General features: G+C 34.8%; 1 pseudogene; it reads left to right on the top strand.

Annotated features, from left to right (window-relative positions):
* Positions 1-6,484: 6,484 nt before the first annotated feature.
* Positions 6,485-6,999, top strand: LOC120603253 (translationally-controlled tumor protein-like; annotated as a pseudogene).
* The last annotated feature ends 10,125 nt before the right edge of the window (positions 7,000-17,124 follow it).

Raw genomic sequence — 17,124 nt, 5'->3', positions numbered from 1 at the left:
CTGTAACATTCTCATTATAGGGATTCCAAAAGGAGAAGAGATAGAAAGGAGCAGAAAGCTTATTTAAAGAAATAATGACTAAAAATTTTCCTAATCTGGGGAAGGAAAATAAAATCCAGATACAGGAAGCACAGAGAGTTCTAAATAAGATGAACCCAAGAGACAAAAACCAAGACATATTGTAATTCGAATGGCAAAATTGAGAATAAACAGGCGATTTTGAAGGCAGCAAGAAGAAAAAAACAAGTCATACACACAAAAAATTCCATAAAGTTATTAGGTGATTTCTCAGCAGCAACATTACAGGCCAGAACTGAGAGGTAGAAAATATTTAAACTGCTGAAAGAAAGGAATCTACAACCTAGAATACTATACCTAGCAAGGTTATCACTCTGAATTGAAAGAGAAATCATTTCCCAGACAAGCAAAAACTAAAGGAGTTCAACACCACTAAACCAGCTGTACAAGAAATATTAAACTGTCTTTTTTTTATGCCATAATCAGAAATTAAAAAAACCTGCAGTTTTCACAGTTAAAAGGCATACACACACACACACACACACACACACACACACACACACACACACACACACACACACACATAATAAACTTATAAGTGAGTCAACTGCTTAAAAATCATTTCTGAAAGTTAAAAGACAAAAGTAGCAAAATTAACTATAACTACAAGAAATAGTGAAGATATACACAAAACAAAAAGATATAAGACATGGCATTCAAAACATAAAGCATGGAGGGGGAGTAAAAATGTAGGGCTTTAAGCATGTGTTTGAACTTAAAACACATATCACCTTAAAATTAACTACTATAGATATAGATGGATATATGGGAACATCATGGTAACCATGAACCAAAATCCTAAAAAAATACACAAAAAAGAGAAAGAAACCCAAACAAAGCACTAAAGAAAATCAGCAAATCAAAAGGACCAAGTTCAAGAAAAGAAGAAAGAAACAGAGAAGAAAAACAAAAACAACCAAAAAACAATTGACAAAATAGCAATAAGTATCACATCTGAATGATTACTTTAAATATAAATTAATTAAATAAGCCAATCAAAAGACACAAGATGACAAATTGGATAAAATAAAACAGCCATGTATATGCTGCCAACAATAGATTCGCTTTAGATTAAAAGAAACACACACACACAGACTGAAAGTGAAGGTACAAACAGAAATGAAAAGAAAGCTGGGATAGCAATGCTCATATCATAAAAAATAGACTTTAAAACAAAGAATGAAAAAAAGAGACAAAAAGGATATTACATAATAATAAAGGGGTCAGACCAAGAAAAAGATATAACAGTTGGAAATATATACTCATCCAACATAGAAGCACAAATATTTTATTTTTATATATATAACATTATAATATTATATGTATAACATTATATATATTATATATTAATTTATATAAATGCAGAAAATAACAGTGATACAATAATAGTTGGGAACTCTAATACATGACTAACCTCAATAGATAGATCATCCAGACAAAGAATTAATAAAGAAATAATGCCTTGATATGTCATATTAGAGGAGATCAATTTAATAGACATTTTTAGATAATTTCATCTCAAAACAGCAGATTACATGTTTTTCTCAAGTGAATATAAAACATTTCTCAGGATAGATCAAATGTTAGGCCACAAAAAAAGCTTCAATAAATTCAAGAAGATTAAAATTATATCAAGTATATTTTCTTACCACAATGGCATGAAATTAGCAAGTGAGGAAGAAAATTTAAAAACCCACAAATATATGGAGATTAAACAACATGCTACCCAACAACCAGTAGGCCAAACAAAAAATCAAACAGAAATTCAAAAACTACCTTAAGACAAACATGAAAACCCAAACTTCCAAAATGTATGGAATATAGCAAATGAAGTTCTAAGAGGAAATTTCATAGCTATACAGGCCTAACTAAAGAGCGTAAAACATCCCAAATAAGCAATCTGACTTTATACCTAGAAAAAGAACATAAAATCTCTAAGTAAGTAGTAGAAAGAAAATAATAAAAATTTGAGCAGAAATAGAATAGAGGCTAAAAAATAAAAATGGAAAAGATCATTGAAGCTAAGAGCTGGTTCTATGAAAAGATAAAATTGACCGATCTGTAGTCGGACTCATCAAGAATAAAAGAGAGAGGGCTCAAATAAATAAAATTAGAAATGAAACAGGAAAGGATACAACTGACACCACAGAAATAAAAGGATTATTAAAGAATACTATAAACAAAAATTAACCAACAAATTGGGCATTCTAGAATAAATAGATTCATTTCTAAAGATATGCAACCTTTTAAGACTAAACCCAAAAGGAGCAGAAAATGTGAACAAACCAATTTCGAGCATTGAAAATAAAGCTGTAATCAAAAAACTCTCAAAAGAACAAAGTACAGGACCAGATGGCTTCACAGGTGAAGTCTATCAAACATTCAAAGGAAAATTAATACATGTCCTTCTCCAAATATTTTAAAAAATTGAAGAGTAATTTAAGACTTCCAAACATTCTATGTGGCCAACATTACCCTGATACCAAAACCAAAGAAATATACTACAAAAAAAGAAAACTACAATCCAATATTCCTGATGAGTATAGATGCAAATATTATCAACGAAATCCTAGCAAACCAAATTCAAGAATACATTTATATGATTATACACCATGATTAAGTGGGATTTATACCAAGGATACAAGGATGGTTCAATATTTGCAAAAAATGGTGATTTACCACAACAACAAAACCAAGGATAAAAATCATATGATCACCTCAATAGGTGCAGAAAAATCATTTGAAAACATGCAGCATCCATTTATGATAATAACTCTCAACAAAGTGGTTATAAAAGTAACTTAACTGAAAATGATAAAGACTATATATGACAAGCCGGCAACTAACATCATACTCAAAAATCAGGAACAAGACAAGAATGCTCACTCTTACCACTATTATTTAATATAATATTGCAAGTCCTAGCCATAGCAATCAGACAAGAAAAAGAATAGGCATCCAAATTATAAAAGAAGACATAAAATTGTCGCTATTTGCAGATGACATAAAACTAAATATAGAAAATCCTAAAGAATCCACCAAAATTAATAGGATTAAAAAATGAAGTTACTAAAATAAGAGAATACAAAATTAATATAGAGAAATCAACCTTCTTTTTATACACTAATAACAAATTATCAAAAAGGAGAAATAAGTTAAATATTCTACTTAAAATTGTATCAAAAAGATTAAGATACTTTGGAATATATTTAATCGATAAAGTCAAAAACCTGTACTCTGAAAACTATAACACACTGAAGAAATAAATTGAAGAGGGCACAAAGAAATTGAAGGATATACCATGCTCATGGATTGGAGGGATTAATGTTATCAGAATGACATCAATGTTATCAAAATGTACTTCCTAAAGCAACATACAGATTTAATGCAGTCTCTATTAAAATACCAATGGCGATCTTCTCAGGACTAGAATAATCCTAAAATTCATATGGAATAACAAAAACCCATGAATAGCCAAAACAATCTTAAGAAAGTAGAAAAAAGTTAGAGATATAATGCACCCTGATTTAAAATTATACTACAAAGCTATAATGATCAAAACAGTATGGCACTGGCACAAAAACAGATATAAATCAGTGGCATAAAATTGAAAGTCCAAAATTAAACCCTTGCTAATATGGTTAATTAAACTATGACCAAAAAGACAAGCATATGCAATGGAGTAAAGACAATGTCTTCAACAAGTGGTGCTGGGAAATGTATCACTTTCTTACACCATATATAAAATAAACTCAAAGACTCAAATTTAAGACCTGAATCTATAAAACTCCTAGAAGAAACATAAGTAGTAAACTATTTATAAGTAGTAAACTAAGTATCGCTCTTAGTAATATCTCTTTGGATATGTTCCCTCAAGCAAAAAAGGAAAAAAAAGCAAAAATAAACAAATAAGACTTCATCAAACTATAAAGTTCCTGTCCAGTGAAAGAAATCATCAAAATGAAATAACAACCTACCGAATGGGAGATACATTCACAAATGACATATCCAATAAGAGATTGATATACAAAACACATAAAAAAGTTGTCTCAATAACCAAAAAAATTCTGATAAAAAAATTAGCAGAGGAACTGAAGAGACATTTCTACAATTAGGACACACAGATGGCCAACAAATGCATGAAAAGTTTCTCAACATCACTAATTATCAGAGAAATGTAAATTAAAACCACAATGAGATATCACTTCACACCTGTCAGAATGGCTGCCATCAATAAAGCAACCAACAAGTGCTGGCAATAATATGAAATAAATGGAACCCTCATACACTGTTGGTGGACTCGTAAATTGGTGCACCAATGTGAAAAATAGTATGGAGTTTGTCAAAAATAAAAATACCATATGACCTAGAATTTTCACTTCTAGATATTCATCCAAAAAAATCCAAAACACTAATTTCAAAAGATATGTGCAACCCTATATTTATTGAAGAATTATTTACAACATCCTAGATATGAAAGCACCTTGGGTGTTCATCAATAGATAAATAGATAAAGATTATATACACACAATGGAATATCACTTGGCTTAAAAAATAACAAAATCTTACCATGTGCAACAACGCGAGTGGATCTTGAGAGTATTATGCTAAGTGAAATAAGTCAGAAAGAGAAAGACAAATATATGATTTCACTTATAAATGGAATCTAAAGAAGAAATAAAACAGAAACAAACTCATAGATACAGAGAATACAATGACAATCACCAGATAGGAAGGGGTTGGGACCATGGGTTAAAAAGTGAAAGGGGTTAAGAAGTACAAATAGCCAGTTGTAAAAATAGTCACAGGAATGTAAAGTACATCATAGAGAATATAGTCAGTAATATTCTAATAACTATGTATGGAGTAGACGCATACTAAATTTACAGGGGTGATCACTTTGTAAGTTATATAAATGTTTAATCACTACATTAAACACATAAAATTAAAATAATAGTGTATGTCAACTTTAACTGAAAACAAAAATAACAATAAAATAAAATAACGAAATTTAAAAAACACATGATTATCTCAATTAATGCAAAAAAAAAGCATTTGAGTAGATTTAACAACATTTCTGATTAAAAAAAAAAGTGCCGAAGGGTTCTGGCCAAGATGGCAGAGTACATAAATGCTGTGTATGCATCTTCTTACAACAACATCACAATTACAACTAAACTACAGAATAGCCATCATTGAAAGTCACCTGAAGTCTAGCTGAACAGAAGTCCTACAACTGAGGACACACAGAAGAGACCATCTCAAGACTAGTAGGAGGGGAGGAGACTTGAAACAAGCTGGTCCCACACCTACATGTGGGATTGGAGAATTGAAAGAAAGATCTTGGCTGCAGAGGTCTCTTCGAAAGAGTAAGGAATCCTGGCTGCACATCAGGCTCCCCGGCTGTGGGATCCAATGCCGAGAAGAGAAATTACCACAACTTCTGGCTATGAAAACCAGTGGAGATTATGGCTGAGTGAGATGAAGGGATGAGGGAGTTGTAGATGTTCCTCTTAAGGAGACTGCATGCAGACTTATTCAGTGATGAACCTACTCGCCCTGGGCTCCAGTGTCTGAGCAGCTGCTCTAAAGGTGTCAGGGACATACAGGGAGAAACTGAACTGTCTCGCTTCAGGGCGAGTGCTGGAGGGGCAGCTCTCTCCCAGACAGAAGTGCTGGCAGAGGACATCTTTCCTTTGTTGAGCCATTCTCCCAATCAGAACAGCAACAATAATAACAAAAAAGAATACACAAAAAATTAGGATAGTTTAAGAAGCCTCTGGGACAACTTCGAGCATACTAACAGCATCATAAGGATACCAGAAGAAGAGAGAGAGCAAGAAATTGAAAACCTATTTGAAAAAATAATGAGGGAAAACTTCTCTAATCTGGTGAAAAATAAATATACAAGACCAGGAAGCACAGAGATTCCCAAAAAAGATGAACCCAAAATGACCCACACCAAGATGTATTATAATTAAAATGCCAAAGATTAAAGTCAAAGAGAGAATCTTAAAAGCGTCAAGAGAAAAGCAGTTAGTTATCTGTAAGAGACCTCCCATAAGATGGTCAGCTGATTTCTCAACAGAAATTTTGCAAGCCAGAAGGAATTAGCACAAAATATTCAAAGTGATGAAAAGCAAGGACCTACAGCCAAGATTACTCTATCCAGCAAAGCTATCATTCAGAATTGAAGGACAGATAAAGAGCTTCCCCAAAAAAGAAAAAGCTAAAGGAGTTCATCATCACCAAGCCAGTATCACAGGAAATGTTAGATGGATGTTTTTAAGAAGAAGAAAAAAGATAAAAGATAAAAAATACGACTTTTTTCTACCTACTCACCCCTCCCCCTTAACTCCCACTCTTGCTAAGCCAATGCCGCTGTCATCTCCTTCCAGCTGCCATGATGATCATTTACTGGGACCTCATCAGCCATGATGAGATGTTCTCTGAAATCTACATGATCTGGAAAATCACAGAGGAGCTGTGCCTGGTGGTGGAAGGGAAGATGTCAGTAGAACAGAGGGTAATGTTGATGACTTGCTCTCAGTGGAAATGCCTTCACTGAAGGCCCTGATGGCGAAAGAACCAAAAGCACTGTAATCACTGGTGTTGATATTGTCATGAACCATCACTTGCAAGACACCAGCTTCACAAAAGAAGCCTACAAGGAATACATCAAAGATAGATGAAATCAATCAAAGGGAAACTTGAAGAACAGAGATCAGAGAATAAAACCTTTTATGACAGGGGTTGCAGAACAAATCAAGCATATTCTTGCTAATTTCAAAAAACTACCAGTTCTTTATTGGTAAAAACATGAATCTAGATGGCATGGTTGCTCTTCTGGACTACCGTGAGGCTAGCGTGACCCCATATATGATTTTCTTTAAGGATAGTTTAGAAATGGAGAAATGTTAACAAATTTGGCAATTTGGATCTATCACCTGCTGTCATTACTGGCTGCTGCTTTTCATTCACACACCAGGACCAGGATAAATAGGACTGATGTCATCTTGAGCTCTTCTTTTATTTTGACCTTGGTTTATTTGGAGCGGAGGCATTGTTTTTAAGAATAACATGTCATGTAGGTTGTCTAAAAATAAAATGCATTTAAACTCAAACAAAAAATATGAATAATAACATGGCAATAACTACATATCTAGTGACTATTACTTAAATGTAAAAGAGTTAAATAGTCCAATCGAAAGATAGGATAAAAGAATGGATGAGAAAACAAGACTCTTACATATGCTACCTACAAGAGACTCACTTCAGATCGAAAGACACACACATACTAAAAGTAAAGAGAAGAAAAAGGATAGTTCATGAAAATGGAAACAAACAAAAAGGTTGGGTAGCAATACTTATGCCAGACAAAATAGACTTTAAAACAAAGGCTATAACAAGAGACAAGGAAAGATGCAGTTATCTCACTTCTGGGTATTTATCTGTTGAAACCCAAAAGACAACTTTGAATCCATACATTCATTGCAGCATTGTTACAATAGCGAAGATATGGAGGCATCCTGGTTGCCCATCGGTAGATGAATGGATAAAGAATTTGTGGTTCATATATACAATGGAATATTAGTCAACCATAAAAAAAATAATGAAATCATACCCTCTGTAACAACATGGATGGATCTATAGAGTACAATGCTGAATGTAATAAGTCAGACAGAGAAAGACAAATGTCATATGTGGAATCTAGAGAACAGGATAAAGAAACAAACAACAGAAACAAACTCATAGATACAGAGAGCATCTTTATGGTTGCCAGATGGGAGAGGGATTAAGGGGTTAGGTGAAAAAGGGGAAAGGATTAAGAAGTACAAATTAGTAGTTACAAAATAGTCATGGGAATGTAGAGTATAACATAAGGAATGTAGTCAATAATATTGTAATAACTATGTATCATGTCAGATGGGTCCTGGATTTATTGGGGAGATCAACTTGTAAGTTATATAAATGTCTAATCACTGTGTTGTACACCTGAAACTAATATAATACTGTATGTCAATTATAATTGAAAAAAATAAAAAATTTAAAATTTTAAAAAACACTAAAAAAACCTGGGAACAAAAAGAAACTACCTCAACATAATAAAGTTCATTTATGACAAAAGCTAACATCCTCGATGGTGAAAAATTAAATATTATCCCATCAGATCAGAAACAAGGCACAGCACACTCACCAATTCTATGTAGTATCAAAAGCATATCCAGGGAAATTAGGCAAAAAAAAAAAAAGGTATCTATATTTGATAGAGAAAAGTAAAATTATTTCTACTTGCAGGTGTCATGATCTTCAATATAGAAAACCTTAAAGAGTCCAACAAAAAAATGTTAGAAATAATAAACAAATCAACAAAGTTACAGGGTACAATATTAATGAACAAAAAATTAATTGTTTTAAATTTGGGGGGTAGATACCCAGAAGAAGGATTGCTGGGTCATATGGTATTTCTATTCTTAATTTTTTGAGGAATCACCATATGTTTGCCACAATGGCTTTACCAATTTACATTCCCACCAGCCGTGTATGAGAGTTGCTTTTTTCCCCACCACTTCTCCAACAATTGTTATTATTTGTTCTATTGATGATAGCCATTTCAACGGGAGTCAGGTGGTATATCAGTGTTGTTTGATTTGCATTTTCGTAATATTCAGTGAAGTTGAGCATTCTTTCATATGTCTCTGTTGGCCATTTGCATGTCTTCTTGAAAGAAATGTCTGTTCAGGTCCTCTGCCCATTTTTTAATTGCATTGTTTATTTTGTTGTTGTTTTTGTTGTTGTTTAGTTGTATGAGTTCTTTATATATTTTGGATATTAGCTCCTCAATGAAGGTGTTTTTGCAAATATCTTCTGCCATTCAATTAGTTGATTCTTTGTTTTATTGATGGTATCATTTGCTGTGCAGAAGCTTTTTAGTTTGATATAGTCCCATTCATTTATTTTTGCTTTGACTTCCCTTGCCTTTGAGGTCTAATTCATAAAATCTTCTCTAAACCAAGGTCCATGAGTTTAATATCTGTTTTTTCCATGCAAGTTATTGTTTCAGGTCTTATATTTAGGTATTTGGACCATTTGGAGTTAATATTGGTGTAGTATGACAACAATCTACTTGCATTCTTTTGCATGTGGCTTTCCAATTTTCCCAGCACCATTTATTAAAGAGGCTTTCTTTTCTCCATTGTATACTTTTGGCTAATTTTCAAAAATATTTTGCTATACAATTTGCTTTATTTTTTGCCAATAGAATTCTTTTTTATTTTTTCAATTATAGTTGACATACAATACTATATTAGTTTCAGGTTTATCAAACAATGATTAGACATTTATATAACTTAGGAAAGGGTCACCTTGATAAATCTCGTATCCATTTGATACTACACATAGTTATTACAATACTACTGACTATATTCCCTCTGCTACTCTACATCCTCATGACTATTTTGTAACTATAAATTTGTAGCTTTTCAAAACCTCCCCCCTTCACTCATACCACCACCCTCCAATCTGGCAACCATCAAAATACTGTCTCTATCTATGAGCATATTTCTGTTGTTTATTTGTTTATCCTGTTCTCTAGATTCCACATGTAAATGAAGTCATATGATATTTGTCTTCCTCTGTCTGACTTATTCCACTCAGCACAATATCTTTTAGATCCATCCATGTTGTTGCAGATGGCAAAATTTCATTACTTTTTATGGCTACAAAACATTTCATTGTATACATCTACTCCTTCTTTTTTATTCATTCTTCCACAGGTAGACACCCAGGTTGTCTCCATATCTTGGCTATTATAAATAATATTTCAAGGAACATATGAATACACATGTCCTTTTGACGTAATGTGTTGAGGTTCTTCTGATAAATACCCAGAAATGGTATTACTGGGTCTTTCTTTGTCTCTTGTTTTAGCCTTTATTTTAAAGTCTATTTTGTCTGGCGTAAGTGTTGCTATACCAGCTTAATTTTTTTCATTTTCATTTTCATGAACTATTTTTTTCATTCCTTTACTTTAGTCTGTGTGTGTCTTTGTATCTGAACTGAGTCTTTTGTAGGTAGCATATGTAAGGGTTTTATTGTCTTGTTTATTCAGCCAGCCATGTCTTTTGATTGAAGCATTTAATCCATTTATATTTAAATTAATTGTTGATATAATTATGGTTAGTGCCATTTTACTAAAATTTTAATTTTTTCTTCTTCTCCTGAAAGATGTCCCTTTAATAATTCTTGTCATACTCATTTGTTGGTGATTAAATCCTTTAGCTTTTTCTCGTCTGGGAAGCTCTTTATCTGTCCTTCACTTCTAAATGATAGCTTTGCTTGGTAGAGTAATCTTGGGTGCAGGTCCTTGCTTTTCATCACTTTAAATATTTCATACCAATTTTTTCAGGTCTGCAAAGTTTCTGTTGAGAAATCAGCTGATGGTCTTATGGAAGTTCTCTTGTAGGTAACTAACTGATTTTTTCTTGTTGCTTCTAAGATTCTCCCTTTGTCTTTAACCTTTGGCACTTTAATTATGTGTTTTGGTGTGGGCCTCTTTGATTTCATCTTTTGGGGACTCTTTGTGCTTCCTGGGTTAGTATGTCTATTTCATTCTCAAGGTGAAGAAAGTTTTCCCTCGTTATCTTTTCAAATAGGTTTTCAATTCCTTGTGCTCTCTCTCTTCTCCTTCTGGTACTCCTATGATGTGAATGTTGATATTCTTGATGTTATCCCAGTGGCCCCTTAATCTTTATTCATTCGTTTGTTTGTTTGTTTGTTTATTTAGCTGTTTTTGATTATTTTCCAGTATCTTATCTTCCAAATCGCCAATTTAATTCTCTTCCCATATAATCTACTGTTGATTTCCTCTATTGTAGTCTTCATTTTAGTTATTGCCTTCTTCATTCTGACTGATTCTTAATGTATTTTATCTCCATTTTTATGTTTTCTATATCTTTTTTGAAGTTCTCACTGAAATAATTGAGAATCCTTATAATCAGTGTTTTTAACTCTGTTTTTGGTGCTTTGCTTGTCTCCATTTTGTTGAGTTCATTTTCTGGAATGTTGTACTATTCTGTCATTTGTTTCTTTGCCTCACCATTTTGTTTACCTCCCTGTGTTTTTTTTTTTCCTTTTTTCTATACATTAGGTAGAGTTTCTAGGTCTCAAAGTGGCCTAATAAAAATGTCCTTTGGGGGTTCAGTCACAGTCTCCTGGGTCACCTAAGCTGGGTGCTTCACGTGTGTCCCTTGTGTGGGTTGTGTGTGCCCTCCTGTTGTGGTTGAGCCTTGGTTGCTTTTGGCACATCAAAGGGAGGGATTCGCCCTCAGGCTTATTTGTTTTGAGGACTGACTGAAACTTCAATTGAGAAACTGTTGTGAAAGAGCTGACCCTACAGAGCAGGATTAACTTTAACAGGACTCTAGTACCTGCTCAGACTGACCTGTGGGTGTGTCTTTTGCGAAGCTGGTTGGGTGGCGCTCTGCTGTGTTCCGCAGCTGGCCACCAGGTTTTGTGGTTCTGGGGCCTCTTAAGAGGGGCTTTGTTGCAGGACAAGCTCAGAAGCTGCCTGTGCACCTCCCTGGGTCACGTCGTATGAGCTACAATGTGACCTACAAATGGTTGTCACTTGTGCTGGGCTTGGAGGTGCCTGGGAGAACCTAAACTGAAAATCAAGACCAGCTGCCACTAGTTCTGTGCTGGGGAATGCTTAGCAAGAGGTACAGGGCATGTTGAGGCCCAATGTGGCTTGATTGGGGTTTGTGAATCTTCGAGAGATTTTAGGAAAGTCCACAGCATGAGACAATACAGGATTTTGTATGAAAAAGCCAATGGAGGTGGCTTGAGTGGGCCCGAAAGTTGTGTGGGGCAGGGTTTTAGGGAATCACCAGAGTAGGATGATCAATCTGAGCCAGAATAATGGAGATTGAGATTTGGTGCCTGCCTAGGTCTGTACATTGGGTCAGGGAAGGGCTTAACAAAGGAACAATGTTTATGGCAGCACTTCTGTCTGGAAGAGAGCTGTCCCTCCAGCCATTGCCCCCAAAATATATAATCCAATTCCTCTCTATATGTCCCTGGCAGCTTTTGCACTGCTTCCCCATTGCTGGAGCTCAGAGCAAGTAAGTCCATCAGCTAGTAAGTCTGTGTGCAGGCCCTTTAAGAGGAACACGTGGCACTCTAGCCACCCTCCATCTCACTCAGCCACAATTCCTGCTGATTTTAACAGCCAGAAGTTTGGGGGACTTCTCTTCCCAGCACTGAAGTTTTGGGCTGGGGAGCCTGGCATGAGCTGAGACTCACTGCTGCTCAGGGTGGGGACCTCTGTAGCTGAGATATCCTTCTTGATTCTCAACCACCACACATGAGTGTGGGACCAGCCTGTCGGCCTCTCCGCCCCTCCTAACAGTCTCGATATGGCTTTTTCTATATGTCCTTAGTTATAGGACTTCTGTTCAGCCTAACTTCAGATGATTCTCATTGGTTGTTGTTTCATAGGTTAGTTGTAATTTTCATAGGGTTGTGATGAGAGACAAGTACAGAATTTTCCTACTCTGCCATCTTGACCAGAACTTGTTTATTAGTTTTTAAACAAAAATAAAGTTTAAAAATTAAAAAAATAATAATTTTTAAAAATAGAGAAAAGAAAGAAAGAAAGAAAGAAAGAAAGAAAGAAAGAAAGAAAAAACGAAATTTTACATAATAAGGATATAAAGAAAGAAACCATGTTGTACAGCTACACAACATTTTGTGTTTTAAGCAGTGTTATTACAAAAGAATCAAAAGGTTTAGAAATTTAAAAAATTATAAAGTAAAAATGTTACCATAAGCTAAGGTTAATTTATTATTGAAGAAAGAAAACATTTTTTAAAATATTAGCGTAGCCTAAGTGCATAGTGTTTACAAAGCCTACAGTAGTGTGCAGTAAGGTCCTAGGTATTCACATTTACTCACCACTCGCTCACTGTTACTCAGAACAATTTCCAGTTCTATAAAGGTGTACTATATTTTACTGTACCTTTTTTATATTTAGATACAAAATACTTACCATTGTGTTACAATTTCCTACAGTATTTAGTATAGTAAAATGCTATATAAGTTTGTAACTTGGAGCGCTAGGCTATACCATCTAGCCTAGGTGTGTATTATGCTCTGACATGTAGGTTTGTGTACATATATTTTGCGATGCTCGCACAATGACAAAATCACCTAATGGTGCATTTCTCAGAATGTACCCCCACCGTCAAGTGATGTGTGATTGTATTTATTACAGTGATTTCCTTCTTCTTTTCTATTTTCATGGCCAAATGTCTTGCCTCAGCCCTGATAATCTCCTGAGTAGACTACCATAAACTTCTGCTCACTGACTTCTTTAAATCTCTGTTTTTATCTTTCCCAATGCTGTGGCAAAAATTTTAACACTCAGAAGCCATTTTGACATTATTCACCTTGTTAAGTCTCCTGTAACTTCTCCCATAACATTCCACAATAGTCTACATCTTTCACATTTGGCTTTCAGACCTTTCATCATTTTTTTCTGTTCTACTCTTACTCTTTAATACCTTAAATTCTCCAGCTCTCTCTGTTCTAGTCAGATATAGCTACATAATTCATCTTCCTCAATTTCTCTATTAGTTTGTCTTTATAGTTCCACTTATTTTCTGTCTCCAGCTCAAATATAAGCTCTCTAAAGTCCTATGAACTCTAAGAAAATAAGAACTTTTTTATTGCTTGTTTTCTAGTCATCTATCTCAGTTTAGGTATCATGGTCCTTTAGAATTAATTTCTCTGAGCCTTCTAAGATTTTACCTACCTCTGTCTTTAAAGAGGTCTCAGTTCATTCATTTCTCACTTTAAATTTCTCCCAATTTCTCACCTTTCCAATTTCCTTAACTACATCAACTACATTTTCTTTTATTTTGTGACTAAACTTCTCACCACAAATCTTGATATGATTATGTATTTTACCCTCTCACACATCCTCTTTCCTGTAACAAATTTAAATTTATTAACAAGCTTTATTTATAATGAAAAACTATTTCCATATTCAAAGGATTTTACTTAAGTACACATATAGCATGCAAAGAACTAGTTTTCACACCAACATTGCTCTGTTAAGCTCTAAATATTAACTCAGGATCTCCCCTGTTGCTCTGTATTTTAAATTATGTCCCTCAAGTTTTCAAAAGCTCAGTACAAATTTTATCTCTTCCAGGAAGCCTACTCAATTAAATGAAATGCAGAATTAGACCCTAGAATATCCCCCCACCCAAGTAATTAGCAATCTTTGCTCCTACATTTAAAAACAAACACCAAAAGTCTATAAATGAGAAATTTGTCTCTGACATTTTTTTCTAGAAAGCTGTTTGTCGCCGTTCTCCAATCTGATCATTGTTATCATAACTCACAAAAAACACAATGTAATTTCATATGATTTTTGACAAAATAGTCACAAAGTAAATCATGTTAAATGTTCTCATGTTTCAAAATTTTATAATAATATTGAGGCCTCATAACCTCAGTAAGTTGTTGAAATGCCAATCAAGACATTGAGTAAAATTTGGGGATTTATTCTCTCTCTCTCTCTCTCTCTCTCTCTCTCTCTCTCTCTCTCTCCCCTTTCTTTAGCTCCACCTAATTTTAAAACAAAATTGAACCTGGTGAACCTGTTGATGCAGTTCAATTGATTAAAAATATAAAACTAATAAATCATAATTTCAAAATTTGTTTCCTGAATAGATTTTGTTCTTTTTGGATGGTCACAGATTGCATTCAAAATGTGAAAAAGCTCTATTTGTAAACTTATTCCACAAGTCAAAAGAGGGATAGGAAAAATAAAGTAATGAATTAGTAAAAAAAAAAATCACTGTTGACATTTCAAGATCTTTATACTTTGAAATAAAAAATAACGTATGTTATGATTAAAGGCATCACCACTTTCAGAAAATTAGATCTGAATATAAGTTATTTAAATAGCATGGACTGGTAGTTTCTAAGGACATAAGATTAAATAAAATGTAAACGTTATTATAATACCACCTCACTCATAACAGGCAGTTGAAAATTTAAAATAAGTCCCTTCTATCAATAAGCTCATAATTATCTAGAAAGACAAATAAAAAGTAACTACTGTATAGGATGATAAGTGTTACAATAGAAATATACACAACATATTTTAAGAGCACTGAAGACTTAGTTTTTATCTGAATGAGATATGATAACTGCTGGAAGGAATTCATATTTTGAAGGGCTTATAATTTACCAGGCACTGTGTTCAGTAGTTATTTCATTTAATATCACAAATCTCTAAGTTGTTTTTTATTATACCCATTTTACAGGTTGAAGAAATTCAAAACATGGAAACAAACTAAGTGTCTATCAATGGATGAATAGATACACAAAATGCAATATATAAGATAGGGCCAAGATGGTGGCATAGGAAAACAATGAACTCACCGATTAACACACTGAATTTACACCTACTTATAGAGCAATTCCTCCTGAGACATAAGTAAGGCTTGATTGAACAACTTCTGTACAACAAACAGGAGCGAGGGATGGAGGGAGAGAGTGGGAGAGAGAGAGAGAGAGAGAGATAGAGAGAGAGAGAGAGAGAGACTGCCTGAAGAAGATTGGAGAAATGTGGGATTTCTTCAAGATCTGCAGGTATCTCTGGAATAGAAGGTGCTGGTGAGCAGCATTGTTTACACTCAACCTTGACCTACATAGCATGTGTGCAAGCTCTATCCAGATGCCCTGACTGAGCTACAAGGACATTGCAATGTATTTCCAGCTGCACTGCTGAGTATACTCCAGCTCCAGACACCTGGGACATCTCGTCACAAATGTGCACTGGGGTGCCCTACCTGGAGCCCATTTCAGCCCCAAACAGACCAACAAGGTGCCATTGCATGTGTGTACATACCAGGCTGCTCCACACCAAGTCCACTCTACCTCCTTCCTACCAGTGCACCAGGTACTGCATGTGCCCTGCCCCCAGCCCTAACTTCTCTGCCCAAACCATTCAGCACATCAAGTCTATGCAGAGGTTTACTCTGTACAAGGCCACTTTTTCAAGATTGAGAGAGATAGCTCTTTTATCTAATCCATAAAAACAAACACAAGAAAGTCAAACAAAATGAGAAGACAAAGAAATATATTCCAAATGAAGGAACAGGAAAAAATAATCTGAGAAAAAAACTCTAATTAAACAGAGATAATTAATATACCTGATAAATGATTAAAAGTAATGGTCATAAGGATGCTCACTAAACTTGAGAGTAGAATAGAAAAACTCAGTGAGAACTTCAAGAAAATGTTAGAAAATATAAAAAAAGAATAGCATAGATGATAGAAGCTTTGTTCATCTCTCTTGCAACCAAATCGAAGCTGTGACAGAAGCACAGAGCAAACAGCAACAAATTCTCCTGGGATATAAATGAAAAGAAGTAGTACAACTAGAGAGAAAAAATAAGAAATCATTCTGCAACGATAGAAGGTAGGAGGGGGCAAAGACACAAGGCTGCCCAGTTACAAGTGGCTGAGTGGGATAGAGACCACCACAGCTGCAACTGGCAGCTCCAGATGCCTCTTAAAGGGGCCATGTCCATGAGAGAGCTTTCACAGTGACAGACCTGTTCACTCTGAGCACCAGCTTCAGGTTGGTTGCTCAGGGGGCCCCAGGGACATACAGGGGTACACTGAGTTGTCAAAGCGAGAGCTAGATGCAAGACTCTCTCCCAGGCAGAAGTGCTGGTGGTATTGATTTTTCTTCTGTTGGGAGAACATTGTGCAGACTCAGCACCACCATAGCTGAGACATCATCCAATTGGATAACAGAGGTAGTTCTGCCCAGAAGATCCCCTGAAACTCTGCCTCCCCCAGCTTGTGGCTCCACCCAAGCCAGGTGTGTCCTGGGTGAGTCCGGTGCTCCTTGCTAAACAGCACCAAAATTCACACTGGTGGCAACTGGTCTCGGTTTCTGGGTTTGTTTGTTTGTTGTTGTTTTTTTTTTTCATCTTTAGGTAGAACATAAAAACCATAATC

This window comes from Pteropus medius, unplaced genomic scaffold (assembly GCF_902729225.1).
Source record: "Pteropus medius unplaced genomic scaffold, Ma_sr-lr_union100, whole genome shotgun sequence".
Lineage (NCBI taxonomy): Eukaryota > Metazoa > Chordata > Mammalia > Chiroptera > Pteropodidae > Pteropus > Pteropus medius.
The sequence above is the reverse complement of the archived record's forward strand: the minus strand, read 5'-3'. Positions and strand labels throughout refer to the sequence as shown.